The sequence below is a fragment of the Phalangium opilio genome, unplaced genomic scaffold (genome assembly GCF_054372755.1).
Source record: "Phalangium opilio isolate 3A_F unplaced genomic scaffold, DU_Popi_V2 ptg000061l_1, whole genome shotgun sequence".
In the NCBI taxonomy this organism is placed as follows: Eukaryota; Metazoa; Arthropoda; class Arachnida; order Opiliones; family Phalangiidae; genus Phalangium; species Phalangium opilio.
The window spans coordinates 6,693,087-6,719,031 of NW_028324178.1; the positions used below are offsets into that span (position 1 = coordinate 6,693,087).

General features: G+C 44.7%; 16 non-coding genes across 16 annotated transcripts; all 16 read right to left on the reverse strand.

Moving 5' to 3' along the window:
• Positions 1–3,151: 3,151 nt before the first annotated feature.
• Positions 3,152–3,273, reverse strand: TRNAL-CAA (transfer RNA leucine (anticodon CAA)). The gene is made up of 2 exons: positions 3,236–3,273; positions 3,152–3,197 (listed from the first exon to the last, which is right to left on the reverse strand). It is a non-coding gene; the product is annotated as a tRNA-Leu (tRNA).
• Positions 3,274–3,340: 67 nt separating this feature from the next.
• Positions 3,341–3,462, reverse strand: TRNAL-CAA (transfer RNA leucine (anticodon CAA)). The gene is made up of 2 exons: positions 3,425–3,462; positions 3,341–3,386 (listed from the first exon to the last, which is right to left on the reverse strand). It is a non-coding gene; the product is annotated as a tRNA-Leu (tRNA).
• A 1,955-nt stretch (positions 3,463–5,417) lies between these two features.
• Positions 5,418–5,539, reverse strand: TRNAL-CAA (transfer RNA leucine (anticodon CAA)). The gene is made up of 2 exons: positions 5,502–5,539; positions 5,418–5,463 (listed from the first exon to the last, which is right to left on the reverse strand). It is a non-coding gene; the product is annotated as a tRNA-Leu (tRNA).
• Positions 5,540–5,795: 256 nt separating this feature from the next.
• Positions 5,796–5,917, reverse strand: TRNAL-CAA (transfer RNA leucine (anticodon CAA)). Its single transcript has 2 exons — positions 5,880–5,917; positions 5,796–5,841 (listed from the first exon to the last, which is right to left on the reverse strand). It is a non-coding gene; the product is annotated as a tRNA-Leu (tRNA).
• A 1,577-nt stretch (positions 5,918–7,494) lies between these two features.
• TRNAL-CAA (transfer RNA leucine (anticodon CAA)) lies at positions 7,495–7,616 on the reverse strand. The gene is made up of 2 exons: positions 7,579–7,616; positions 7,495–7,540 (listed from the first exon to the last, which is right to left on the reverse strand). It is a non-coding gene; the product is annotated as a tRNA-Leu (tRNA).
• Positions 7,617–8,061: 445 nt separating this feature from the next.
• Positions 8,062–8,183, reverse strand: TRNAL-CAA (transfer RNA leucine (anticodon CAA)). Its single transcript has 2 exons — positions 8,146–8,183; positions 8,062–8,107 (listed from the first exon to the last, which is right to left on the reverse strand). It is a non-coding gene; the product is annotated as a tRNA-Leu (tRNA).
• Positions 8,184–8,250: 67 nt separating this feature from the next.
• On the reverse strand, positions 8,251–8,372 carry TRNAL-CAA (transfer RNA leucine (anticodon CAA)). The gene is made up of 2 exons: positions 8,335–8,372; positions 8,251–8,296 (listed from the first exon to the last, which is right to left on the reverse strand). It is a non-coding gene; the product is annotated as a tRNA-Leu (tRNA).
• A 1,010-nt stretch (positions 8,373–9,382) lies between these two features.
• Positions 9,383–9,504, reverse strand: TRNAL-CAA (transfer RNA leucine (anticodon CAA)). The gene is made up of 2 exons: positions 9,467–9,504; positions 9,383–9,428 (listed from the first exon to the last, which is right to left on the reverse strand). It is a non-coding gene; the product is annotated as a tRNA-Leu (tRNA).
• Positions 9,505–9,949: 445 nt separating this feature from the next.
• On the reverse strand, positions 9,950–10,071 carry TRNAL-CAA (transfer RNA leucine (anticodon CAA)). Its single transcript has 2 exons — positions 10,034–10,071; positions 9,950–9,995 (listed from the first exon to the last, which is right to left on the reverse strand). It is a non-coding gene; the product is annotated as a tRNA-Leu (tRNA).
• Positions 10,072–10,138: 67 nt separating this feature from the next.
• Positions 10,139–10,260, reverse strand: TRNAL-CAA (transfer RNA leucine (anticodon CAA)). Its single transcript has 2 exons — positions 10,223–10,260; positions 10,139–10,184 (listed from the first exon to the last, which is right to left on the reverse strand). It is a non-coding gene; the product is annotated as a tRNA-Leu (tRNA).
• Positions 10,261–11,648: 1,388 nt separating this feature from the next.
• On the reverse strand, positions 11,649–11,770 carry TRNAL-CAA (transfer RNA leucine (anticodon CAA)). The gene is made up of 2 exons: positions 11,733–11,770; positions 11,649–11,694 (listed from the first exon to the last, which is right to left on the reverse strand). It is a non-coding gene; the product is annotated as a tRNA-Leu (tRNA).
• A 4,413-nt stretch (positions 11,771–16,183) lies between these two features.
• TRNAL-CAA (transfer RNA leucine (anticodon CAA)) lies at positions 16,184–16,305 on the reverse strand. Its single transcript has 2 exons — positions 16,268–16,305; positions 16,184–16,229 (listed from the first exon to the last, which is right to left on the reverse strand). It is a non-coding gene; the product is annotated as a tRNA-Leu (tRNA).
• Positions 16,306–18,261: 1,956 nt separating this feature from the next.
• TRNAL-CAA (transfer RNA leucine (anticodon CAA)) lies at positions 18,262–18,383 on the reverse strand. The gene is made up of 2 exons: positions 18,346–18,383; positions 18,262–18,307 (listed from the first exon to the last, which is right to left on the reverse strand). It is a non-coding gene; the product is annotated as a tRNA-Leu (tRNA).
• Positions 18,384–20,339: 1,956 nt separating this feature from the next.
• Positions 20,340–20,461, reverse strand: TRNAL-CAA (transfer RNA leucine (anticodon CAA)). The gene is made up of 2 exons: positions 20,424–20,461; positions 20,340–20,385 (listed from the first exon to the last, which is right to left on the reverse strand). It is a non-coding gene; the product is annotated as a tRNA-Leu (tRNA).
• Positions 20,462–22,037: 1,576 nt separating this feature from the next.
• On the reverse strand, positions 22,038–22,159 carry TRNAL-CAA (transfer RNA leucine (anticodon CAA)). Its single transcript has 2 exons — positions 22,122–22,159; positions 22,038–22,083 (listed from the first exon to the last, which is right to left on the reverse strand). It is a non-coding gene; the product is annotated as a tRNA-Leu (tRNA).
• Positions 22,160–24,115: 1,956 nt separating this feature from the next.
• On the reverse strand, positions 24,116–24,237 carry TRNAL-CAA (transfer RNA leucine (anticodon CAA)). The gene is made up of 2 exons: positions 24,200–24,237; positions 24,116–24,161 (listed from the first exon to the last, which is right to left on the reverse strand). It is a non-coding gene; the product is annotated as a tRNA-Leu (tRNA).
• Positions 24,238–25,945: the final 1,708 nt, after the last annotated feature.

Consider the following 25,945-nt stretch of genomic DNA (forward strand, 5'->3'; position numbering starts at 1 on the left):
GTGAACGAAAGAAACTACGCCCCTTGAGTGTAGCGCCTTAGACCGCTCCGCCATCCTGACTTGGATTCATTCAATTGGGATGTTTTATAAATTACATCTCTTCCAGTTAATTTCATAAAACATATCGTGTCAGAAGTGGGATTCAAACCCACGCCCTCATACGAGGACCAGAATGCACAGATTCACGTCGTGAACGAAAGAAACTACGCCCCTTGAGTCTTGCGCCTTAGACCGCTCCGCCATCCTGGCGTGGTCACTTCTAATTTGGACGTTTTATAAATTACATCTCTTCCAGTTAATTTCATAAAACATATCGTGTCAGAAGTGGGATTCGAACCCACGCCCTCATACGAGGACCAGAATACACAGATTCACGTCGTGAACGAAAGAAACTACGCCCCTTGAGTGTAGCGCCTTAGACCGCTCGGCCACCCTGACTTGGATTCATTCAATTGGGATGTTTTATAAATTACATCTCTTCCAGTTAATTTCATAAAACATATCGTGTCAGAAGTGGGATTCGAACCCACGCCCTCATACGAGGACCAGAATACACAGATTCACGTCGTGAACGAAAGAAACTACGCCCCTTGAGTGTAGCGCCTTAGACCGCTCGGCCACCCTGACTTGGATTCATTCAATTGGGATGTTTTATAAATTACATCTCTTCCAGTTAATTTCATAAAACATATCGTGTCAGAAGTGGGATTCGAACCCACGCCCTCATACGAGGACCAGAATGCACAGATTCACGTTGTGAACGAAAGAAACTACGCCCCTTGAGTCTTGCGCCTTAGACCGCTCCGCCATCCTGGCGTGGTCACTTCTAATTTGGACGTTTTATAAATTACATCTCTTCCAGTTAATTTCATAAAACATATCGTGTCAGAAGTGGGATTCGAACCCACGCCCTCATACGAGGACCAGAATACACAGATTCACGTCGTGAACGAAAGAAACTACGCCCCTTGAGTGTAGCGCCTTAGACCGCTCGGCCACCCTGACTTGGATTCATTCAATTGGGATGTTTTATAAATTACATCTCTTCCAGTTAATTTCATAAAACATATCGTATCAGAAGTGGGATTCGAACCCACGCCCTCATACGAGGACCAGAATACACAGATTCACGTTGTGAACGAAGGAAACTGAGCCCCTTGAGACTTGCGCCTTAGACCGCTCCGCCATCCTAGCGTGGTCACTTCTAATTTGGACGTTTTATAAATTACATCTCTTCCAGTTAATTTCATAAAACATATCGTGTCAGAAGTGGGATTCGAACCCACGCCCTCATACGAGGACCAGAATACACAGATTCACGTCGTGAACGAAAGAAACTACGCCCCTTGAGTGTAGCGCCTTAGACCGCTCCGCCATCCTGACTTGGATTCATTCAATTGGGATGTTTTATAAATTACATCTCTTCCAGTTAATTTCATAAAACATATCGTGTCAGAAGTGGGATTCGAACCCACGCCCTCATACGAGGACCAGAATGCACAGATTCACGTCGTGAACGAAAGAAACTACGCCCCTTGAGTCTTGCGCCTTAGACCGCTCCGCCATCCTGGCGTGGTCACTTCTAATTTGGACGTTTTATAAATTACATCTCTTCCAGTTAATTTCATAAAACATATCGTGTCAGAAGTGGGATTCGAACCCACGCCCTCATACGAGGACCAGAATACACAGATTCATGTCGTGAACGAAAGAAACTACGCCCCTTGAGTGTAGCGCCTTAGACCGCTCGGCCACCCTGACTTGGATTCATTCAATTGGGATGTTTTATAAATTACATCTCTTCCAGTTAATTTCATAAAACATATCGTGTCAGAAGTGGGATTCGAACCCACGCCCTCATACGAGGACCAGAATACACAGATTCACGTCGTGAACGAAAGAAACTACGCCCCTTGAGTGTAGCGCCTTAGACCGCTCGGCCACCCTGACTTGGATTCATTCAATTGGGATGTTTTATAAATTACATCTCTTCCAGTTAATTTCATAAAACATATCGTGTCAGAAGTGGGATTCGAACCCACGCCCTCATACGAGGACCAGAATGCACAGATTCACGTTGTGAACGAAAGAAACTACGCCCCTTGAGTCTTGCGCCTTAGACCGCTCCGCCATTCCGGCGTGGTCACTTCTAATTTGGACGTTTTATAAATTACATCTCTTCCAGTTAATTTCATAAAACATATCGTGTCAGAAGTGGGATTCGAACCCACGCCCTCATACGAGGACCAGAATACACAGATTCACGTCGTGAACGAAAGAAACTACGCCCCTTGAGTGTAGCGCCTTAGACCGCTCGGCCACCCTGACTTGGATTCATTCAATTGGGATGTTTTATAAATTACATCTCTTCCAGTTAATTTCATAAAACATATCGTATCAGAAGTGGGATTCGAACCCACGCCCTCATACGAGGACCAGAATACACAGATTCACGTTGTGAACGAAGGAAACTGAGCCCCTTGAGACTTGCGCCTTAGACCGCTCCGCCATCCTAGCGTGGTCACTTCTAATTTGGACGTTTTATAAATTACATCTCTTCCAGTTAATTTCATAAAACATATCGTGTCAGAAGTGGGATTCGAACCCACGCCCTCATACGAGGACCAGAATGCACAGATTCACGTTGTGAACGAAAGAAACTACGCCCCTTGAGTCTTGCGCCTTAGACCGCTCCGCCATTCTGGCGTGTTCACTTCTAATTTGGACGTTTTATAAATTACATCTCTTCCAGTTAATTTCATAAAACATATCGTGTCAGAAGTGGGATTCGAACCCACGCCCTCATACGAGGACCAGAATACACAGATTCACTTCGTGAACGAAAGAAACTAAGCCCCTTGAGTGTAGCGCCTTAGACCGCTCGGCCACCCTGACTTGGATTCATTCAATTGGGATGTTTTATAAATTACATCTCTTCCAGTTATTTTCTTCAAACATATCGTATCAGAAGTGGGATTTGAACCCACGCCCTCATACGAGGACCAGAATACACAGATTCACGTCGTGAACGAAAGAAACTAATCCACTTGAGTCTAGCGCCTTAGACCGCTCGGCCATCCTGACGTGGTCTCTTGTAATTTGGAAGTTTAATTAATTACATCTCTTCCAGTTAATTTCTTAAAACATATCCTGTCAGAAGTGGGATTCGAACCCACGCCCTCATACGAGGACCAGAATACACAGATTCACGTTGTGAACGAAGGAAACTGAGCCCCTTGAGTCTGGCGCCTTAGACCGCTGGGCCACCCTGACTTGGATTCATTCAATTGGGATGTTTTATAAATTACATCTCTTCCAGTTAATTTCATAAAACATATCGTGTCAGAAGTGGGATTCGAACCCACGCCCTCATACGAGGACCAGAATACACAGATTCACTTCGTGAACGAAAGACACTAGGTCCCTTGAGTCTGGCGCCTTAGACCGCTCGGCCATCCTGACATTGATTCGTTTTCTTTGAACGTTTTATAAATTACATCTTTTCCAGTTATATTTATAAAACATATCGTGTCAGAATTGGGATTTGAATCCACGCCCTCATTCGAGGGCCAAAATACACAAATCCACATCGGGAAGGAATGAAACTAAGCCTTTCGAGTCTGGCGCATTAGACCACTCGGCCATCCTGACATGGCTTTATCTAGTTAGGACGTTTTCAATTACATCCCTTCCAGTTATTTTCTTAAAACATATCGTATCAGAAGTGGGATTCGAACCCACGCCCTCATACGAGGACCAGAATACACAGATTCACGTCGTGAACGAAAGAAACTACGCCCCTTGAGTGTAGCGCCTTAGACCGCTCCGCCATCCTGACTTGGATTCATTCAATTGGGATGTTTTATAAATTACATCTCTTCCAGTTAATTTCATAAAACATATCGTGTCAGAAGTGGGATTCGAACCCACGCCCTCATACGAGGACCAGAATGCACAGATTCACGTCGTGAACGAAAGAAACTACGCCCCTTGAGTCTTGCGCCTTAGACCGCTCCGCCATCCTGGCGTGGTCACTTCTAATTTGGACGTTTTATAAATTACATCTCTTCCAGTTAATTTCATAAAACATATCGTGTCAGAAGTGGGATTCGAACCCACGCCCTCATACGAGGACCAGAATACACAGATTCACGTCGTGAACGAAAGAAACTACGCCCCTTGAGTGTAGCGCCTTAGACCGCTCGGCCACCCTGACTTGGATTCATTCAATTGGGATGTTTTATAAATTACATCTCTTCCAGTTAATTTCATAAAACATATCGTGTCAGAAGTGGGATTCGAACCCACGCCCTCATACGAGGACCAGAATGCACAGATTCACGTTGTGAACGAAAGAAACTACGCCCCTTGAGTCTTGCGCCTTAGACCGCTCCGCCATCCTGGCGTGGTCACTTCTAATTTGGACGTTTTATAAATTACATCTCTTCCAGTTAATTTCATAAAACATATCGTGTCAGAAGTGGGATTCGAACCCACGCCCTCATACGAGGACCAGAATACACAGATTCACGTCGTGAACGAAAGAAACTACGCCCCTTGAGTGTAGCGCCTTAGACCGCTCGGCCACCCTGACTTGGATTCATTCAATTGGGATGTTTTATAAATTACATCTCTTCCAGTTAATTTCATAAAACATATCGTATCAGAAGTGGGATTCGAACCCTCGCCCTCATACGAGGACCAGAATACACAGATTCACGTTGTGAACGAAGGAAACTGAGCCCCTTGAGACTTGCGCCTTAGACCGCTCCGCCATCCTAGCGTGGTCACTTCTAATTTGGACGTTTTATAAATTACATCTCTTCCAGTTAATTTCATAAAACATATCGTGTCAGAAGTGGGATTCGAACCCACGCCCTCATACGAGGACCAGAATGCACAGATTCACGTTGTGAACGAAAGAAACTACGCCCCTTGAGTCTTGCGCCTTAGACCGCTCCGCCATCCTGGCGTGTTCACTTCTAATTTGGACGTTTTATAAATTACATCTCTTCCAGTTAATTTCATAAAACATATCGTGTCAGAAGTGGGATTCGAACCCACGCCCTCATACGAGGACCAGAATACACAGATTCACTTCGTGAACGAAAGAAACTAAGCCCCTTGAGTGTAGCGCCTTAGACCGCTCGGCCACCCTGACTTGGATTCATTCAATTGGGATGTTTTATAAATTACATCTCTTCCAGTTATTTTCTTCAAACATATCGTATCAGAAGTGGGATTTGAACCCACGCCCTCATACGAGGACCAGAATACACAGATTCACGTCGTGAACGAAAGAAACTAATCCACTTGAGTCTAGCGCCTTAGACCGCTCGGCCATCCTGACGTGGTCTCTTGTAATTTGGAAGTTTAATTAATTACATCTCTTCCAGTTAATTTCTTAAAACATATCCTGTCAGAAGTGGGATTCGAACCCACGCCCTCATACGAGGACCAGAATACACAGATTCACGTTGTGAACGAAGGAAACTGAGCCCCTTGAGTCTGGCGCCTTAGACCGCTGGGCCACCCTGACTTGGATTCATTCAATTGGGATGTTTTATAAATTACATCTCTTCCAGTTATCTTCATAAAACATATCGTGTCAGAAGTGGGATTCGAACCCACGCCCTCATACGAGGACCAGAATACACTGATTAACGTTGAGAACGAAAGAAACTACGCCCCTTGAGTCTTGCGCCTTAGACCGCTCCGCCATCCTGGCGTGGTCACTTCTAATTTGGACGCTTTATAAATTACATCTCTTCCAGTTAATTTCATAAAACATATCGTGTCAGAAGTGGGATTCGAACCCACGCCCTCATACGAGGACCAGAATACACAGATTCACTTCGTGAACGAAAGACACTAGGTCCCTTGAGTCTGGCGCCTTAGACCGCTCGGCCATCCTGACATTGATTCGTTTTCTTTGAACGTTTTATAAATTACATCTTTTCCAGTTATATTTATAAAACATATCGTGTCAGAATTGGGATTTGAATCCACGCCCTCATTCGAGGGCCAAAATACACAAATCCACATCGGGAAGGAATGAAACTAAGCCTTTCGAGTCTGGCGCATTAGACCACTCGGCCATCCTGACATGGCTTTATCTAGTTAGGACGTTTTCAATTACATCTCTTCCAGTTATTTTCTTAAAACATATCGTATCAGAAGTGGGATTCGAACCCACGCCCTCATACGAGGACCAGAATACACAGATTCACGTTGTGAACGAAGGAAACTGAGCCCCTTGAGACTTGCGCCTTAGACCGCTCCGCCATCCTGGCGTGGTCACTTCTAATTTGGACGTGTTATAAATTACATCTCTTCCAGTTATCTTCATAAAACATATCGTGTCAGAAGTGGGATTCGAACCCACGCCCTCATACGAGGACCAGAATACACTGATTAACGTTGAGAACGAAAGAAACTACGCCCCTTGAGTCTTGCGCCTTAGACCGCTCCGCCATCCTGGCGTGGTCACTTCTAATTTGGACGCTTTATAAATTACATCTCTTCCAGTTAATTTCATAAAACATATCGTGTCAGAAGTGGGATTCGAACCCACGCCCTCATACGAGGACCAGAATACACAGATTCACGTTGTGAACGAAAGAAACTACGCCCCTTGAGTCTTGCGCCTTAGACCGCTCCGCCATCCTGGCGTGGTCACTTCTAATTTGGACGTTTTATAAATTACATCTCTTCCAGTTAATTTCATAAAACATATCGTGTCAGAAGTGGGATTCGAACCCACGCCCTCATACGAGGACCAGAATACACAGATTCACGTTGTGAACGAAGGAAACTGAGCCCCTTGAGTCTGGCGCCTTAGACCGCTCCGCCATCCTGACTTGGATTCATTCAATTGGGACGTTTTATAAATTACATCTCTTCCAGTTATCTTCATAAAACATATCGTGTCAGAAGTGGGATTCGAACCCACGCCCTCATACGAGGACCAGAATACACTGATTAACGTTGAGAACGAAAGAAACTACGCCCCTTGAGTCTTGCGCCTTAGACCGCTCCGCCATCCTGGCGTGGTCACTTCTAATTTGGACGCTTTATAAATTACATCTCTTCCAGTTAATTTCATAAAACATATCGTGTCAGAAGTGGGATTCGAACCCACGCCCTCATACGAGGACCAGAATACACAGATTCACGTTGTGAACGAAAGAAACTACGCCCCTTGAGTCTTGCGCCTTAGACCGCTCCGCCATCCTGGCGTGGTCACTTCTAATTTGGACGTTTTATAAATTACATCTCTTCCAGTTAATTTCATAAAACATATCGTGTCAGAAGTGGGATTCGAACCCACGCCCTCATACGAGGACCAGAATACACAGATTCACGTTGTGAACGAAGGAAACTGAGCCCCTTGAGTCTGGCGCCTTAGACCGCTCCGCCATCCTGACTTGGATTCATTCAATTGGGACGTTTTATAAATTACATCTCTTCCAGTTAATTTCATAAAACATATCGTGTCAGAAGTGGGATTCGAACCCACGCCCTCATACGAGGACCAGAATACACTGATTCACGTTGAGTGCGAAAGAAACTAGGTCCCTTGAGTCTGGCGCCTTAGACCGCTCGGCCACCCTGACTTGGATTCATTCAATTGGGATGTTTTATAAATTACATTTCTTCCAGTTAATTTCATAAAACATATCGTGTCAGAAGTGGGATTCGAACCCACGCCCTCATACGAGGACCAGAATACACTGATTCACGTTGAGAACGAAAGAAACTACGCCCCTTGAGTCTTGCGCCTTAGACCGCTCCGCCATCCTGGCGTGGTCACTTCTAATTTGGACGTTTTATAAATTACATCTCTTCCAGTTAACTTCATAAAACATATCGTGTCAGAAGTGGGATTCGAACCCCCGCCCTCATACGAGGACCAGAATACACAGATTCACGTTGTGAACGAAAGAAACTAATCCACTTGAGTCTAGCGCCTTAGACCGCTCGGCCATCCTGACGTGGTCTCTTGCAATTTGGAAGTTTAATTAATTACATCTCTTCCAGTTAATTTCTTAAAACATATCCTGTCAGAAGTGGGATTCGAACCCACGCCCTCATACGAGGACCAGAATACACAGATTCACGTTGTGAACGAAGGAAACTGAGCCCCTTGAGTCTGGCGCCTTAGACCGCTGGGCCACCCTGACTTGGATTCATTCAATTGGGATGTTTTATAAATTACATCTCTTCCAGTTAATTTCATAAAACATATCGTGTCAGAAGTGGGATTCGAACCCACGCCCTCATACGAGGACCAGAATACACAGATTCACTTCGTGAACGAAAGACACTAGGTCCCTTGAGTCTGGCGCCTTAGACCGCTCGGCCATCCTGACATTGATTCGTTTTCTTTGAACGTTTTATAAATTACATCTTTTCCAGTTATATTTATAAAACATATCGTGTCAGAATTGGGATTTGAATCCACGCCCTCATTCGAGGGCCAAAATACACAAATCCACATCGGGAAGGAATGAAACTAAGCCTTTCGAGTCTGGCGCATTAGACCACTCGGCCATCCTGACATGGCTTTATCTAGTTAGGACGTTTTCAATTACATCTCTTCCAGTTATTTTCTTAAAACATATCGTATCAGAAGTGGGATTCGAACCCACGCCCTCATACGAGGACCAGAATACACAGATTCACGTTGTGAACGAAGGAAACTGAGCCCCTTGAGACTTGCGCCTTAGACCGCTCCGCCATCCTGGCGTGGTCACTTCTAATTTGGACGTTTTATAAATTACATCTCTTCCAGTTATCTTCATAAAACATATCGTGTCAGAAGTGGGATTCGAACCCACGCCCTCATACGAGGACCAGAATACACTGATTAACGTTGAGAACGAAAGAAACTACGCCCCTTGAGTCTTGCGCCTTAGACCGCTCCGCCATCCTGGCGTGGTCACTTCTAATTTGGACGCTTTATAAATTACATCTCTTCCAGTTAATTTCATAAAACATATCGTGTCAGAAGTGGGATTCGAACCCACGCCCTCATACGAGGACCAGAATACACAGATTCACGTTGTGAACGAAAGAAACTACGCCCCTTGAGTCTTGCGCCTTAGACCGCTCCGCCATCCTGGCGTGGTCACTTCTAATTTGGACGTTTTATAAATTACATCTCTTCCAGTTAATTTCATAAAACATATCGTGTCAGAAGTGGGATTCGAACCCACGCCCTCATACGAGGACCAGAATACACAGATTCACGTTGTGAACGAAGGAAACTGAGCCCCTTGAGTCTGGCGCCTTAGACCGCTCCGCCATCCTGACTTGGATTCATTCAATTGGGACGTTTTATAAATTACATCTCTTCCAGTTAATTTCATAAAACATATCGTGTCAGAAGTGGGATTCGAACCCACGCCCTCATACGAGGACCAGAATACACTGATTCACGTTGAGAGCGAAAGAAACTAGGTCCCTTGAGTCTGGCGCCTTAGACCGCTCGGCCACCCTGACTTGGATTCATTCAATTGGGATGTTTTATAAATTACATTTCTTCCAGTTAATTTCATAAAACATATCGTGTCAGAAGTGGGATTCGAACCCACGCCCTCATACGAGGACCAGAATACACTGATTCACGTTGAGAACGAAAGAAACTACGCCCCTTGAGTCTTGCGCCTTAGACCGCTCAGCCATCCTGGCGTGGTCACTTCTAATTTGGACGTTTTATAAATTACATCTCTTCCAGTTAACTTCATAAAACATATCGTGTCAGAAGTGGGATTCGAACCCCCGCCCTCATACGAGGACCAGAATACACAGATTCACGTTGTGAACGAAAGAAACTAATCCACTTGAGTCTAGCGCCTTAGACCGCTCGGCCATCCTGACGTGGTCTCTTGTAATTTGGAAGTTTAATTAATTACATCTCTTCCAGTTAATTTCTTAAAACATATCCTGTCAGAAGTGGGATTCGAACCCACGCCCTCATACGAGGACCAGAATACACAGATTCACGTTGTGAACGAAGGAAACTGAGCCCCTTGAGTCTGGCGCCTTAGACCGCTGGGCCACCCTGACTTGGATTCATTCAATTGGGATGTTTTATAAATTACATCTCTTCCAGTTAATTTCATAAAACATATCGTGTCAGAAGTGGGATTCGAACCCACGCCCTCATACGAGGACCAGAATACACAGATTCACTTCGTGAACGAAAGACACTAGGTCCCTTGAGTCTGGCGCCTTAGACCGCTCGGCCATCCTGACATTGATTCGTTTTCTTTGAACGTTTTATAAATTACATCTTTTCCAGTTATATTTATAAAACATATCGTGTCAGAATTGGGATTTGAATCCACGCCCTCATTCGAGGGCCAAAATACACAAATCCACATCGGGAAGGAATGAAACTAAGCCTTTCGAGTCTGGCGCATTAGACCACTCGGCCATCCTGACATGGCTTTATCTAGTTAGGACGTTTTCAATTACATCTCTTCCAGTTATTTTCTTAAAACATATCGTATCAGAAGTGGGATTCGAACCCACGCCCTCATACGAGGACCAGAATACACAGATTCACGTTGTGAACGAAGGAAACTGAGCCCCTTGAGACTTGCGCCTTAGACCGCTCCGCCATCCTGGCGTGGTCACTTCTAATTTGGACGTTTTATAAATTACATCTCTTCCAGTTATCTTCATAAAACATATCGTGTCAGAAGTGGGATTCGAACCCACGCCCTCATACGAGGACCAGAATACACTGATTAACGTTGAGAACGAAAGAAACTACGCCCCTTGAGTCTTGCGCCTTAGACCGCTCCGCCATCCTGGCGTGGTCACTTCTAATTTGGACGCTTTATAAATTACATCTCTTCCAGTTAATTTCATAAAACATATCGTGTCAGAAGTGGGATTCGAACCCACGCCCTCATACGAGGACCAGAATACACAGATTCACGTTGTGAACGAAAGAAACTACGCCCCTTGAGTCTTGCGCCTTAGACCGCTCCGCCATCCTGGCGTGGTCACTTCTAATTTGGACGTTTTATAAATTACATCTCTTCCAGTTAATTTCATAAAACATATCGTGTCAGAAGTGGGATTCGAACCCACGCCCTCATACGAGGACCAGAATACACAGATTCACGTTGTGAACGAAGGAAACTGAGCCCCTTGAGTCTGGCGCCTTAGACCGCTCCGCCATCCTGACTTGGATTCATTCAATTGGGACGTTTTATAAATTACATCTCTTCCAGTTATCTTCATAAAACATATCGTGTCAGAAGTGGGATTCGAACCCACGCCCTCATACGAGGACCAGAATACACTGATTAACGTTGAGAACGAAAGAAACTACGCCCCTTGAGTCTTGCGCCTTAGACCGCTCCGCCATCCTGGCGTGGTCACTTCTAATTTGGACGTTTTATAAATTACATCTCTTCCAGTTAATTTCATAAAACATATCGTGTCAGAAGTGGGATTCGAACCCACGCCCTCATACGAGGACCAGAATACACAGATTCACGTTGTGAACGAAGGAAACTGAGCCCCTTGAGTCTGGCGCCTTAGACCGCTCCGTCATCCTGACTTGGATTCATTCAATTGGGACGTTTTATAAATTACATCTCTTCCAGTTAATTTCATAAAACATATCGTGTCAGAAGTGGGATTCGAACCCACGCCCTCATACGAGGACCAGAATACACTGATTCACGTTGAGAGCGAAAGAAACTAGGTCCCTTGAGTCTGGCGCCTTAGACCGCTCGGCCACCCTGACTTGGATTCATTCAATTGGGATGTTTTATAAATTACATTTCTTCCAGTTAATTTCATAAAACATATCGTGTCAGAAGTGGGATTCGAACCCACGCCCTCATACGAGGACCAGAATACACTGATTCACGTTGAGAACGAAAGAAACTACGCCCCTTGAGTCTTGCGCCTTAGACCGCTCCGCCATCCTGGCGTGGTCACTTCTAATTTGGACGTTTTATAAATTACATCTCTTCCAGTTAACTTCATAAAACATATCGTGTCAGAAGTGGGATTCGAACCCCCGCCCTCATACGAGGACCAGAATACACAGATTCACGTTGTGAACGAAAGAAACTACGCCCCTTGAGTCTTGCGCCTTAGACCGCTCCGCCATCCTGGCGTGGTCACTTCTAATTTGGACGTTTTATAAATTACATCTCTTCCAGTTAATTTCATAAAACATACCGTTTCAGAAGTGGGATTCAAACCCACGCCCTCATACGAGGACCAGAATACACAGATTCACGTTGTGAACGAAGGAAACTGAGCCCCTTGAGTCTGGCGCCTTAGACCGCTCCGCCATCCTGACGTAGTCACTTCTAATTTGGACGTTTTATAAATTACATCTCTTCCAGTTAATTTCATAAAACATATCGTGTCAGAAGTGGGATTCGAACCCACGCCCTCATACGAGGACCAGAATACACAGATTCACGTCGTGAACGAAAGAAACTAAGCCCCTTGAGTGTAGCGCCTTAGACCGCTCGGCCACCCTGACTTGGATTCATTCAATTGGGATGTTTTATAAATTACATCTCTTCCAGTTAATTTCATAAAACATATCGTGTCAGAAGTGGGATTCGAACCCACGCCCTCATACGAGGACCAGAATACACAGACTCACGTTGAGAGCGAAAGAAACTAGGTCCCTTGAGTCTGGCGCCTTAGACCGCTCCGCCATCCTGACTTGGATTCATTCAAATAAGGACGTTTTATAAATTACATCTCTTCCAGTTAATTTCATAAAACTTATCGTGTCAGAACTGGGATTCGAACCCACGCCCTATTACGAGGACCAGAATACACTGATTCACGTTGAGAACGAAAGACACTAGGTCCCTTGAGTCTGGCGCCTTAGACCGCTCGGCCATCCTGACATTGATTCGTTTTCTTTGAACGTTTTATAAATTACATCTTTTCCAGTTATATTTATAAAACATATCGTGTCAGAATTGGGATTTGAATCCACGCCCTCATTCGAGGGCCAAAATACACAAATCCACATCGGGAAGGAATGAAACTAAGCCTTTCGAGTCTGGCGCATTAGACCACTCGGCCATCCTGACATGGTTTTATCTAGTTAGGACGTTTTCAATTACATCTCTTCCAGTTATTTTCTTAAAACATATCGTATCAGAAGTGGGATTCGAACCCACGCCCTCATACGAGGACCAGAATACACAGATTCACGTTGTGAACGAAGGAAACTGAGCCCCTTGAGACTTGCGCCTTAGACCGCTCCGCCATCCTGGCGTGGTCACTTCTAATTTGGACGTTTTATAAATTACATCTCTTCCAGTTATCTTCATAAAACATATCGTGTCAGAAGTGGGATTCGAACCCACGCCCTCATACGAGGACCAGAATACACAGATTCACGTTGTGAACGAAAGAAACTACGCCCCTTGCGTCTTGCGCCTTAGACCGCTCCGCCATCCTGGCGTGGTCACTTCTAATTTGGACGTTTTATAAATTACATCTCTTCCAGTTAATTTCATAAAACATATCGTGTCAGAAGTGGGATTCAAACCCATGCCCTCATACGAGGACCAGAATACACAGATTCACGTTGTGAACGAAGGAAACTGAGCCCCTTGAGTCTGGCGCCTTAGACCGCTCCGCCATCCTGACGTGGTCACTTCTAATTTGGACGTTTTATAAATTACATCTCTTCCAGTTAATTTCATAAAACATATCGTGTCAGAAGTGGGATTCGAACCCACGCCCTCATACGAGGACCAGAATACACAGATTCACGTCGTGAACGAAAGAAACTAAGCCCCTTGAGTGTAGCGCCTTAGACCGCTCGGCCACCCTGACTTGGATTCATTCAATTGGGATGTTTTATAAATTACATCTCTTCCAGTTAATTTCATAAAACATATCGTGTCAGAAGTGGGATTCGAACCCACGCCCTCATACGAGGACCAGAATACACAGACTCACGTTGAGAGCGAAAGAAACTAGGTCCCTTGAGTCTGGCGCCTTAGACCGCTCCGCCATCCTGACTTGGATTCATTCAAATAAGGACGTTTTATAAATTACATCTCTTCCAGTTAATTTCATAAAACTTATCGTGTCAGAACTGGGATTCGAACCCACGCCCTATTACGAGGACCAGAATACACTGATTCACGTTGAGAACGAAAGACACTAGGTCCCTTGAGTCTGGCGCCTTAGACCGCTCGGCCATCCTGACATTGATTCGTTTTCTTTGAACGTTTTATAAATTACATCTTTTCCAGTTATATTTATAAAACATATCGTGTCAGAATTGGGATTTGAATCCACGCCCTCATTCGAGGGCCAAAATACACAAATCCACATCGGGAAGGAATGAAACTAAGCCTTTCGAGTCTGGCGCATTAGACCACTCGGCCATCCTGACATGGTTTTATCTAGTTAGGACGTTTTCAATTACATCTCTTCCAGTTATTTTCTTAAAACATATCGTATCAGAAGTGGGATTCGAACCCACGCCCTCATACGAGGACCAGAATACACAGATTCACGTTGTGAACGAAGGAAACTGAGCCCCTTGAGACTTGCGCCTTAGACCGCTCCGCCATCCTGGCGTGGTCACTTCTAATTTGGACGTTTTATAAATTACATCTCTTCCAGTTATCTTCATAAAACATATCGTGTCAGAAGTGGGATTCGAACCCACGCCCTCATACGAGGACCAGAATACACAGATTCACGTTGTGAACGAAAGAAACTACGCCCCTTGCGTCTTGCGCCTTAGACCGCTCCGCCATCCTGGCGTGGTCACTTCTAATTTGGACGTTTTATAAATTACATCTCTTCCAGTTAATTTCATAAAACATATCGTGTCAGAAGTGGGATTCAAACCCATGCCCTCATACGAGGACCAGAATACACAGATTCACGTTGTGAACGAAGGAAACTGAGCCCCTTGAGTCTGGCGCCTTAGACCGCTCCGCCATCCTGACGTGGTCACTTCTAATTTGGACGTTTTATAAATTACATCTCTTCCAGTTAATTTCATAAAACATATCGTGTCAGAAGTGGGATTCGAACCCACGCCCTCATACGAGGACCAGAATACACAGATTCACGTCGTGAACGAAAGAAACTAAGCCCCTTGAGTGTAGCGCCTTAGACCGCTCGGCCACCCTGACTTGGATTCACTCAATTGGGATGTTTTATAAATTACATCTCTTCCAGTTAATTTCATAAAACATATCGTGTCAGAAGTGGGATTCGAACCCACGCCCTCATACGAGGACCAGAATACACTGATTCACGTTGAGAGCGAAAGAAACTAGGTCCCTTGAGTCTGGCGCCTTAGACCGCTCCGCCATCCTGACTTGGATTCATTCAAATAAGGACGTTTTATAAATTACATCTCTTCCAGTTAATTTCATAAAACATATCGTGTCAGAAGTGGGATTCGAACCCACGCCCTCATACGAGGACCAGAATACACTGATTCACGTTGAGAACGAAAGAAACTACGCCCCTTGAGTCTTGCGCCTTAGACCGCTCCGCCATCCTGGCGTGGTCACTTCTAATTTGGACGTTTTATAAATTACATCTCTTCCAGTTAACTTCATAAAACATATCGTGTCAGAAGTGGGATTCGAACCCCCGCCCTCATACGAGGACCAGAATACACAGATTCACGTTGTGAACGAAAGAAACTACGCCCCTTGAGTCTTGCGCCTTAGACCGCTCCGCCATCCTGGCGTGGTCACTTCTAATTTGGACGTTTTATAAATTACATCTCTTCCAGTTAATTTCATAAAACATACCGTTTCAGAAGTGGGATTCAAACCCACGCCCTCATACGAGGACCAGAATACACAGATTCACGTTGTGAACGAAGGAAACTGAGCCCCTTGAGTCTGGCGCCTTAGACCGCTCCGCCATCCTGACGTGGTCACTTCTAATTTGGACTATTTATAAATTACATCTCTTCCAGTTAATTTCATAAAATATATCGTGTCAGAAGTGGGATTCGAACCCACGCCCTCATACGAGGACCAGAATACACAGATTCACGTCGTGAACGAAAGAAACTAAGCCCCTTGAGTGTAGCGCCTTAGACCGCTCGGCCACCCTGACTTGGATTCATTCAATTGGGATGTTTTATAAATTACATCTCTTCCAGTTAATTTCATAAAACATATCGTGTCAGAAGTGGGATTCGAACCCACGCCCTCATACGAGGACCAGAATACACAGATTCACGTTGAGAGCGAAAGAAACTAGGTCCCTTGAGTCTGGCGCCTTAGACCGCTCGGCCACCCTGACTTGGATTCATTCAATTGGGATGTTTTATAAATTAAATCTCTTCCAGTTAATTTTTTTAATATATATCGTGTCAGAAGTGGGATTCGAACCCACGCCCTCATACGAGGACCAGAATACACTGATTCACGTTGAGAACGAAAGAAACTACGCCCCTTGAGTCTTGCGCCTTAGACCGCTCCGCCATCCTGGCGTGGTCACTTCTAATTTGGACGTTTTATAAATTACATCTCTTCCAGTTAATTTCATAAAACATATCGTGTCAGAAGTGGGATTCGAACCCACGCCCTCATACGAGGACCAGAATACACAGATTCACTTCGTGAACGAAAGAAACTAAGCCCCTTGAGTGTAGCGCCTTAGACCGCTCGGCCACCCTGACTCGGATTCATTCAATTGGGATGTTTTATAAATTACATCTCTTCCAGTTAATTTCATAAAACATATCGTGTCAGAAGTGGGATTCGAACCCACGCCCTCATACGAGGAACAGAATACACAGATTCACGTCGTGAACGAAAGAAACTAAGCCCCTTGAGTGTAGCGCCTTAGACCGCTCGGCCACCCTGACTCGGATTCATTCAATTGGGATGTTTTATAAATTACATCTCTTCCAGTTAATTTCATAAAAGATATCGTGCCAGAAGTGGGATTCGAACCCACGCCCTCATACGAGGACCAGAATACACAGATTCACGTCGTGAACGAAAGAAACTAAGCCCCTTGAGTGAAGCGCCTTAGACCGCTCGGCCACCCTGACTTGGATTCATTCAATTGGGATGTTTTATAAATTACATCTCTTCCAGTAAATTTCATAAAACATATCGTGTCAGAAGTGGGATTCGAACCCACGCCCTCATACGAGGAGCAGAATACACTGATTCACGTTGAGAACGAAAGAAACTACGCCCCTTGAGTCTCGCGCCTTAGACCGCTCCGCCATCCTCACGTGGTCACTTCTAATTTGGACGTTTTATAAATTACATCTCTTCCAGTTAATTTCATAAAACATATCGTGTCAGAAGTGGGATTCGAACCCACGCCCTATTACGAGGACCAGAATACACTGAGTCACGTTGAGAACGAAACAAACTAGGTCCCTTGAGTCTGGCGCCTTAGACCGCTCGGCCACCCTGACATTGATTCGTTTTCTTTGGACGTTTTATAAATTACATCTTTTCCAGTTATATTTATAAAACATATCGTGTCAGAATTGGGATTTGAATCCATGCCCTCATTCGAGGACCAAAATACACAGATCCACATCGGGAAGGAATGAAACTAAGCCTTTCGAGTCTGGCGCATTAGACCACTCGGCCATCCTGACATGGTTTTATCTAGTTAGGACGTTTTCAATTACATCTCTTCCAGTTATTTTCTTAAAACATATCGTATCAGAAGTGGGATTCGAACCCCCGCCCTCATACGAGGACCAGAATACACAGATTCACGTTGTGAACGAAAGAAACTACGCCCCTTGAGTCTTGCGCCTTAGACCGCTCCGCCATCCTGGCGTGGTCACTTCTAATTTGGACGTTTTATAAATTACATCTCTTCCAGTTAATTTCATAAAACATACCGTTTCAGAAGTGGGATTCAAACCCACGCCCTCATACGAGGACCAGAATACACAGATTCACGTTGTGAACGAAGGAAACTGAGCCCCTTGAGTCTGGCGCCTTAGACCGCTCCGCCATCCTGACGTGGTCACTTCTAATTTGGACGTTTTATAAATTACATCTCTTCCAGTTAATTTCATAAAATATATCGTGTCAGAAGTGGGATTCGAACCCACGCCCTCATACGAGGACCAGAATACACAGATTCACGTCGTGAACGAAAGAAACTAAGCCCCTTGAGTGTAGCGCCTTAGACCGCTCGGCCACCCTGACTTGGATTCATTCAATTGGGATGTTTTATAAATTACATCTCTTCCAGTTAATTTCATAAAACATATCGTGTCAGAAGTGGGATTCGAACCCACGCCCTCATACGAGGACCAGAATACACAGATTCACGTTGAGAGCGAAAGAAACTAGGTCCCTTGAGTCTGGCGCCTTAGACCGCTCGGCCACCCTGACTTGGATTCATTCAATTGGGATGTTTTATAAATTACATCTCTTCCAGTTAATTTTTTTAATATATATCGTGTCAGAAGTGGGATTCGAACCCACGCCCTCATACGAGGACCAGAATACACTGATTCACGTTGAGAACGAAAGAAACTACGCCCCTTGAGTCTTGCGCCTTAGACCGCTCCGCCATCCTGGCGTGGTCACTTCTAATTTGGACGTTTTATAAATTACATCTCTTCCAGTTAATTTCATAAAACATATCGTGTCAGAAGTGGGATTCGAACCCACGCCCTCATACGAGGACCAGAATACACAGATTCACTTCGTGAACGAAAGAAACTAAGCCCCTTGAGTGTAGCGCCTTAGACCGCTCGGCCACCCTGACTCGGATTCATTCAATTGGGATGTTTTATAAATTACATCTCTTCCAGTTAATTTCATAAAACATATCGTGTCAGAAGTGGGATTCGAACCCACGCCCTCATACGAGGAACAGAATACACAGATTCACGTCGTGAACGAAAGAAACTAAGCCCCTTGAGTGTAGCGCCTTAGACCGCTCGGCCACCCTGACTCGGATTCATTCAATTGGGATGTTTTATAAATTACATCTCTTCCAGTTAATTTCATAAAAGATATCGTGCCAGAAGTGGGATTCGAACCCACGCCCTCATACGAGGACCAGAATACACAGATTCACGTCGTGAACGAAAGAAACTAAGCCCCTTGAGTGAAGCGCCTTAGACCGCTCGGCCACCCTGACTTGGATTCATTCAATTGGGATGTTTTATAAATTACATCTCTTCCAGTAAATTTCATAAAACATATCGTGTCAGAAGTGGGATTCGAACCCACGCCCTCATACGAGGAGCAGAATACACTGATTCACGTTGAGAACGAAAGAAACTACGCCCCTTGAGTCTCGCGCCTTAGACCGCTCCGCCATCCTCACGTGGTCACTTCTAATTTGGACGTTTTATAAATTACATCTCTTCCAGTTAATTTCATAAAACATATCGTGTCAGAAGTGGGATTCGAACCCACGCCCTATTACGAGGACCAGAATACACTGAGTCACGTTGAGAACGAAACAAACTAGGTCCCTTGAGTCTGGCGCCTTAGACCGCTCGGCCACCCTGACATTGATTCGTTTTCTTTGGACGTTTTATAAATTACATCTTTTCCAGTTATATTTATAAAACATATCGTGTCAGAATTGGGATTTGAATCCACGCCCTCATTCGAGGACCAAAATACACAGATCCACATCGGGAAGGAATGAAACTAAGCCTTTCGAGTCTGGCGCATTAGACCACTCGGCCATCCTGACATGGTTTTATCTAGTTAGGACGTTTTCAATTACATCTCTTCCAGTTATTTTCTTAAAACATATCGTATCAGAAGTGGGATTCGAACCCCCGCCCTCATACGAGGACCAGAATACACAGATTCACGTTGTGAACGAAAGAAACTACGCCCCTTGAGTCTTGCGCCTTAGACCGCTCCGCCATCCTGGCGTGGTCACTTCTAATTTGGACGTTTTATAAATTACATCTCTTCCAGTTAATTTCATAAAACATACCGTTTCAGAAGTGGGATTCAAACCCACGCCCTCATACGAGGACCAGAATACACAGATTCACGTTGTGAACGAAGGAAACTGAGCCCCTTGAGTCTGGCGCCTTAGACCGCTCCGCCATCCTGACGTGGTCACTTCTAATTTGGACGTTTTATAAATTACATCTCTTCCAGTTAATTTCATAAAATATATCGTGTCAGAAGTGGGATTCGAACCCACGCCCTCATACGAGGACCAGAATACACAGATTCACGTCGTGAACGAAAGAAACTAAGCCCCTTGAGTGTAGCGCCTTAGACCGCTCGGCCACCCTGACTTGGATTCATTCAATTGGGATGTTTTATAAATTACATCTCTTCCAGTTAATTTCATAAAACATATCGTGTCAGAAGTGGGATTCGAACCCACGCCCTCATACAAGGACCAGAATACACAGATTCACGTTGAGAGCGAAAGAAACTAGGTCCCTTGAGTCTGGCGCCTTAGACCGCTCGGCCACCCTGACTTGGATTCATTCAATTGGGATGTTTTATAAATTACATCTCTTCCAGTTAATTTTTTTAATATATATCGTGTCAGAAGTGGGATTCGAACCCACGCCCTCATACGAGGACCAGAATACACTGATTCACGTTGAGAACGAAAGAAACTACGCCCCTTGAGTCTTGCGCCTTAGACCGCTCCGCCATCCTGGCGTGGTCACTTCTAATTTGGACGTTTTATAAATTACATCTCTTCCAGTTAATTTCATAAAACATATCGTGTCAGAAGTGGGATTCGAACCCACGCCCTCATACGAGGACCAGAATACACAGATTCACTTCGTGAACGAAAGAAACTAAGCCCCTTGAGTGTAGCGCCTTAGACCGCTCGGCCACCCTGACTCGGATTCATTCAATTGGGATGTTTTATAAATTACATCTCTTCCAGTTAATTTCATAAAACATATCGTGTCAGAAGTGGGATTCGAACCCACGCCCTCATACGAGGAACAGAATACACAGATTCACGTCGTGAACGAAAGAAACTAAGCCCCTTGAGTGTAGCGCCTTAGACCGCTCGGCCACCCTGACTCGGATTCATTCAATTGGGATGTTTTATAAATTACATCTCTTCCAGTTAATTTCATAAAAGATATCGTGCCAGAAGTGGGATTCGAACCCACGCCCTCATACGAGGACCAGAATACACAGATTCACGTCGTGAACGAAAGAAACTAAGCCCCTTGAGTGAAGCGCCTTAGACCGCTCGGCCACCCTGACTTGGATTCATTCAATTGGGATGTTTTATAAATTACATCTCTTCCAGTAAATTTCATAAAACATATCGTGTCAGAAGTGGGATTCGAACCCACGCCCTCATACGAGGAGCAGAATACACTGATTCACGTTGAGAACGAAAGAAACTACGCCCCTTGAGTCTCGCGCCTTAGACCGCTCCGCCATCCTCACGTGGTCACTTCTAATTTGGACGTTTTATAAATTACATCTCTTCCAGTTAATTTCATAAAACATATCGTGTCAGAAGTGGGATTCGAACCCACGCCCTATTACGAGGACCAGAATACACTGAGTCACGTTGAGAACGAAACAAACTAGGTCCCTTGAGTCTGGCGCCTTAGACCGCTCGGCCATCCTGACATTGATTCGTTTTCTTTGGACGTTTTATAAATTACATCTTTTCCAGTTATATTTATAAAACATCGTGTCAGAATTGGGATTTGAATCCACGCCCTCATTCGAGGACCAAAATACACAGATCCACATCGGGAAGGAATGAAACTAAGCCTTTCGAGTCTGGCGCATTAGACCACTCGCCCATCCTGACATGGTTTTATCTAGTTAGGACGTTTTCAATTACATCTCTTCCAGTTATTTTCTTAAAACATATCGTATCAGAAGTGGGATTCGAACCCACGCCCTCATACGAGGACCAGAATACACAGATTCACGTCGTGAACGAAAGAAACTAAGCCCCTTGAGTGTAGCGCCTTAGACCGCTCGGCCACCCTGACTTGGATTCATTCAATTGGGATGTTTTATAAATTACATCTCTTCCAGTTAATTTCATAAAACATATCGTGTCAGAAGTGGGATTCGAACCCACGCCCTCATACGAGGACCAGAATACACAGATTCACGTTGAGAGCGAAAGAAACTAGGTCCCTTGAGTCTGGCGCCTTAGACCGCTCGGCCACCCTGACTTGGATTCATTCAATTGGGATGTTTTATAAATTACATCTCTTCCAGTTAATTTTTTTAATATATATCGTGTCAGAAGTGGGATTCGAACCCACGCCCTCATACGAGGACCAGAATACACTGATTCACGTTGAGAACGAAAGAAACTACGCCCCTTGAGTCTTGCGCCTTAGACCGCTCCGCCATCCTGGCGTGGTCACTTCTAATTTGGACGTTTTATAAATTACATCTCTTCCAGTTAATTTCATAAAACATATCGTGTCAGAAGTGGGATTCGAACCCACGCCCTCATACGAGGACCAGAATACACAGATTCACTTCGTGAACGAAAGAAACTAAGCCCCTTGAGTGTAGCGCCTTAGACCGCTCGGCCACCCTGACTCGGATTCATTCAATTGGGATGTTTTATAAATTACATCTCTTCCAGTTAATTTCATAAAACATATCGTGTCAGAAGTGGGATTCGAACCCACGCCCTCATACGAGGAACAGAATACACAGATTCACGTCGTGAACGAAAGAAACTAAGCCCCTTGAGTGTAGCGCCTTAGACCGCTCGGCCACCCTGACTCGGATTCATTCAATTGGGATGTTTTATAAATTACATCTCTTCCAGTTAATTTCATAAAAGATATCGTGCCAGAAGTGGGATTCGAACCCACGCCCTCATACGAGGACCAGAATACACAGATTCACGTCGTGAACGAAAGAAACTAAGCCCCTTGAGTGAAGCGCCTTAGACCGCTCGGCCACCCTGACTTGGATTCATTCAATTGGGATGTTTTATAAATTACATCTCTTCCAGTAAATTTCATAAAACATATCGTGTCAGAAGTGGGATTCGAACCCACGCCCTCATACGAGGAGCAGAATACACTGATTCACGTTGAGAACGAAAGAAACTACGCCCCTTGAGTCTCGCGCCTTAGACCGCTCCGCCATCCTCACGTGGTCACTTCTAATTTGGACGTTTTATAAATTACATCTCTTCCAGTTAATTTCATAAAACATATCGTGTCAGAAGTGGGATTCGAACCCACGCCCTATTACGAGGACCAGAATACACTGAGTCACGTTGAGAACGAAACAAACTAGGTCCCTTGAGTCTGGCGCCTTAGACCGCTCGGCCACCCTGACATTGATTCGTTTTCTTTGGACGTTTTATAAATTACATCTTTTCCAGTTATATTTATAAAACATATCGTGTCAGAATTGGGATTTGAATCCACGCCCTCATTCGAGGACCAAAATACACAGATCCACATCGGGAAGGAATGAAACTAAGCCTTTCGAGTCTGGCGCATTAGACCACTCGGCCATCCTGACATGGTTTTATCTAGTTAGGACGTTTTCAATTACATCTCTTCCAGTTATTTTCTTAAAACATATCGTATCAGAAGTGGGATTCGAACCCCCGCCCTCATACGAGGACCAGAATACACAGATTCACGTTGTGAACGAAAGAAACTACGCCCCTTGAGTCTTGCGCCTTAGACCGCTCCGCCATCCTGGCGTGGTCACTTCTAATTTGGACGTTTTATAAATTACATCTCTTCCAGTTAATTTCATAAAACATACCGTTTCAGAAGTGGGATTCAAACCCACGCCCTCATACGAGGACCAGAATACACAGATTCACGTTGTGAACGAAGGAAACTGAGCCCCTTGAGTCTGGCGCCTTAGACCGCTCCGCCATCCTGACGTGGTCACTTCTAATTTGGACGTTTTATAAATTACATCTCTTCCAGTTAATTTCATAAAATATATCGTGTCAGAAGTGGGATTCGAACCCACGCCCTCATACGAGGACCAGAATACACAGATTCACGTCGTGAACGAAAGAAACTAAGCCCCTTGAGTGTAGCGCCTTAGACCGCTCGGCCACCCTGACTTGGATTCATTCAATTGGGATGTTTTATAAATTACATCTCTTCCAGTTAATTTCATAAAACATATCGTGTCAGAAGTGGGATTCGAACCCACGCCCTCATACAAGGACCAGAATACACAGATTCACGTTGAGAGCGAAAGAAACTAGGTCCCTTGAGTCTGGCGCCTTAGACCGCTCGGCCACCCTGACTTGGATTCATTCAATTGGGATGTTTTATAAATTACATCTCTTCCAGTTAATTTTTTTAATATATATCGTGTCAGAAGTGGGATTCGAACCCACGCCCTCATACGAGGACCAGAATACACTGATTCACGTTGAGAACGAAAGAAACTACGCCCCTTGAGTCTTGCGCCTTAGACCGCTCCGCCATCCTGGCGTGGTCACTTCTAATTTGGACGTTTTATAAATTACATCTCTTCCAGTTAATTTCATAAAACATATCGTGTCAGAAGTGGGATTCGAACCCACGCCCTCATACGAGGACCAGAATACACAGATTCACTTCGTGAACGAAAGAAACTAAGCCCCTTGAGTGTAGCGCCTTAGACCGCTCGGCCACCCTGACTCGGATTCATTCAATTGGGATGTTTTATAAATTACATCTCTTCCAGTTAATTTCATAAAACATATCGTGTCAGAAGTGGGATTCGAACCCACGCCCTCATACGAGGAACAGAATACACAGATTCACGTCGTGAACGAAAGAAACTAAGCCCCTTGAGTGTAGCGCCTTAGACCGCTCGGCCACCCTGACTCGGATTCATTCAATTGGGATGTTTTATAAATTACATCTCTTCCAGTTAATTTCATAAAAGATATCGTGCCAGAAGTGGGATTCGAACCCACGCCCTCATACGAGGACCAGAATACACAGATTCACGTCGTGAACGAAAGAAACTAAGCCCCTTGAGTGAAGCGCCTTAGACCGCTCGGCCACCCTGACTTGGATTCATTCAATTGGGATGTTTTATAAATTACATCTCTTCCAGTAAATTTCATAAAACATATCGTGTCAGAAGTGGGATTCGAACCCACGCCCTCATACGAGGAGCAGAATACACTGATTCACGTTGAGAACGAAAGAAACTACGCCCCTTGAGTCTCGCGCCTTAGACCGCTCCGCCATCCTCACGTGGTCACTTCTAATTTGGACGTTTTATAAATTACATCTCTTCCAGTTAATTTCATAAAACATATCGTGTCAGAAGTGGGATTCGAACCCACGCCCTATTACGAGGACCAGAATACACTGAGTCACGTTGAGAACGAAACAAACTAGGTCCCTTGAGTCTGGCGCCTTAGACCGCTCGGCCATCCTGACATTGATTCGTTTTCTTTGGACGTTTTATAAATTACATCTTTTCCAGTTATATTTATAAAACATCGTGTCAGAATTGGGATTTGAATCCACGCCCTCATTCGAGGACCAAAATACACAGATCCACATCGGGAAGGAATGAAACTAAGCCTTTCGAGTCTGGCGCATTAGACCACTCGCCCATCCTGACATGGTTTTATCTAGTTAGGACGTTTTCAATTACATCTCTTCCAGTTATTTTCTTAAAACATATCGTATCAGAAGTGGGATTCGAACCCACGCCCTCATACGAGGACCAGAATACACAGATTCACGTTGTGAACGAAGGAAACTGAGCCCCTTGAGACTTGCGCCTTAGAGCGCTCCGCCATCCTGGCGTGGTCACTTCTAATTTGGACGTTTTATAAATTACATCTCTTCCAGTTAACTTCATAAAACATATCGTGTCAGAAGTGGGACTCGAACCCACGCCCTCATACGAGGACCAGAATACACAGATTCACGTTGTGAACGAAAGAAACTACGCCCCTTGAGTCTTGCGCCTTAGACCGCTCCGCCATCCTGGCGTGGTCACTT